This window comes from Pteropus vampyrus, unplaced genomic scaffold, assembly GCF_000151845.1.
Source record: "Pteropus vampyrus isolate Shadow unplaced genomic scaffold, Pvam_2.0 Scaffold399, whole genome shotgun sequence".
NCBI lineage: Eukaryota > Metazoa > Chordata > Mammalia > Chiroptera > Pteropodidae > Pteropus > Pteropus vampyrus.
In genome coordinates this window covers 14,745-18,244 of record NW_011889180.1, presented here as the reverse complement: position 1 = coordinate 18,244, position 3,500 = coordinate 14,745, and positions in this window count along the sequence as shown.

Sequence of the window (3,500 nt, the reverse complement as noted above, 5' to 3'; positions counted from 1 at the left end):
ATTTGGACCCCAGCAATGCTTAATAATAGCAACTTTTTTCTATAGAGCTTATAAAGCAGGTTCACACATGTGAGTTCATTTAATTGTTGCAATGACCCTGTGCAGTAGCAGATGTGGTGCCCGTTTTGTAGATGAGGAAGCTGGGCTCAGTGTGTCTAAAGGTCACCCAGTGAGTACATGGTGTGCCCAAGATCACCCAGCGAGTACATGGTGTATGCCAGCTAAGCCAGGATCTCTGTCTTCACATTCCCAGATCTGCTTTAATTCACTTCATGGCCCTTTGAGTTCAACTTCTACAGCCCTGCTCTATGCTGGGTAACGAAAGACCCATTTCCTGCTCCTGGGCTTGGAAGATAAATGTGGCTGGCTCTCCCATGTAGCACAATGCCAGGTACTCGGGACAGGTGGGAGGAAAATATATTTGGGAGCCCGGGGTGGAGTGACTTTTGAGGGATCCTGGATCACTGCAAGAGGAGGTCAGGGTGAGCCCAGCTTCAGGAGCCAGAAGAGGAGCAGCTGAGTAAACGAAACACCAGACCAGGCATCTGAGGGCCTAGGTTCTAACCCATGGTCTGTACGACCCCGGGATTCCACTCCTGGGCTTCAGTGTCCAGTGATGTAAAGCAGGGATGTCAGCCTCTGCTGGACTCCCCAACCAGGGCACTGTACCTTGGTTTACATGATATTTCCTCCTGAGTCCAGACTTTTTATAGGAGCCTGCTAAGTGGTCGGGGCTGGTTTTGAGAATGAATGTCCCCTTTCTTGCAAGGCAAATTTCCCCAATAAGCAACCTCTGTTCTGATTTCCATCAGCATATATTGGTTTTATTTGTTTTGAATTTCATATAAACAGACTCATAGAGTATGCACACTTTTAGGTCTAGATTCCTTTGCTTCACGTAATGTCTATGAGATTCATGTACGTTGCTGCCCATGTCAGCAGGTTGTTTTTGTTGTTCTTGTTTGTTTTTCATTGCTGGAAGTATTTCATTATATTTTCATTCTCCTGTTGATGGATGTTTGGGTTGTTTTAAACTTTTGTTTGTTATCAGTATAGTTGCTATAACTATGGTTGTACGATTTAAAATTTTCTTTTAATAAACACCTAGACAAGAAAGAAAAGACAAAATTACCCAAATCAGGAAGGAAAGAGGGGACATCATCACAACTGATACTGCAGATCAAAAGGTTGTAAGGGGATATTAAGAACAACTTATGTCCATAAAATAGACAATGAGAGTACAATGGACAAATTCCTAGAAAGAGCAATTACCAAACCTGACTCAAGAAGAAACAAAATCTGAATAGGCCTATCACAATAAAAGGGATTGAATTACTGGTTAAAAATCTCACAAAGAAAAGCTTAGATGAAAAAGTCTTCGCTGGTGAATTCTATTCAGTATTTAAGAAAGGAATAATACCAATCATACATAAGCTTTTTCAGAAAGCAGAAGAGGAGGAACATTTCCCAACTCATTTTATAATGTCAGTATTATCCTGATGCCAAAGACAAAGATATCCCAAGAAAACTATAGATCAATATTCCTCATGAATATAGACAAAAAAAAAAATACTCAATGAAATATTGCAAAACCTAATCTAGCAACATATAAAAAGGATTCAACACCATTATCATTTATTCCAGGAATGCAGGGTCAATTTAACATTTAAATCAATTAATGTAATGTACTATATTCAAAGAGCAAAGGACAAAACCCACATGACCATCTCAAAGACACAGAAAAAGCATTTGATAAAACCCAATCCTATTCCTTATGAAAATTCTCACAAACTAGGAATAGAAAGGAAATTTCTCATCCTGATCAAGGGCCCTGTTTTGGGTTGAATTGCATCCCCCTCCAAATTTGTATGTTGAAGTACTAATCTCAATATCTCAGAATGTGACTACATTTTGGAGATGGAGTCTTTAAAGAGATAATTAAAGTTAAAGAAGATCATGGGGTTGGGCCCTAACCCAACATGTCTGGTGCCCTTATAAGATGAGGAGAGTAGGACACAAATATACACAGAGGGAAGTCCATGTGAAGACCTAGACCATTTATAAGCCTAGGATAGAGACCCTCAGAAGAAACCAACCCTGTTGACACCTTGATCTTGGCTATCTAGCCTCCAGAGCCATAAGTAAATAAAATTCTGTTGTGTAACCCACCCAGTCTGTGGTAACCTTGTTATGGAAGCCCTTGAAACCTAACATGGCCCCTGTTAAAACCCTACAGCAAATATATCTAATGGTGAAGAACTAAGATAAGAAACAAGGCAAGAATGTCTACTCACACCACTTCCATTCAGCACTGTGCTGTCGAATATGCAATGAGTGCATTAAGGCAAGAAAAACAAAGGCATTCAGATTGGACAAGAAGGAATAAAACTGTCTTTATTTGCAAATTATATAATCCTGTATGTAGAACACTCTAAGGAATGTTTAAAAAAACCTACTAGAACAAAGGTCTATGGATACAAAATAAGTATACAAAAAGCAATTGTATATCTACAAACTAACGATAAACAAAAATGAAATTGGTTAAACATATCACATTCACTGATTGGAAGACTCAATATTGGTAAAATGGCAATTATTCCCAGATTCATCTACCAATTCAATTTAATTCCTAGCAAAATTCCACAGCCTTAAAAAATAAAAGTGAGAAGGGGATCCTATAATGTATGTGGAAAGGCAAAAGAATTAGAATAACCAAAAAATAGTTTAAAAAAGAAAAAATTAGAGAACTTATACTACCCGATTTCAAAACTCGTTATGAAATTATAATAATCACAACTATATGGTATGGAGAATCACAACCATTTATTTCTGGATGTCTACTCCGTTCCCTTGAATGGAGTAGACATCCAGAAATAAATGGTTAAACTTAATTGATTTTTGACAAAGGTGCCAAGAGAATTTGATGAGGAAAAAAATAATCTTTTCAGCAAATGGTGCTGGGGCAATTGGACATCCACAAGCAAAAGCATGCATTTATATAGTTACTTCACACCATACACAAAACACATTTCAAATGGATCATAGACCTAAATGTAAGAGCTAGAATTATAAAAGATCTAGGAAAAAAAATAGGAGAAAAATCTTTGTGACATTGGGTTAGGCAAAGATTTCTTAGATATGATGTCGAAAGCACAATTCATAAAACAAAAAAAAAGATAAATGAATTTTATAAAAATTAAAAACTTTTGACTTTCAAAAGACACCATTGTGAAAATGAAAAGGCAAGCCACGCACTGAGAGAAAATATTTATAAATTATATCGCTGAAAAAGGATTTATATGAGTATACAGAGAACTCGTACAACTAAATAATGAGAAGGCAAACAACCAATTAAATGGGCAAAAGATTTTTAATATATAAAAATATATGAATGTAGAATAAGCACAAGAAAAGGATGCTAAATGTCATTAGTCACTAAGGAAATGAAAATTAAATTAAAACTACAGTGAGATATCATTACATATTCCAGTAGAAGGACT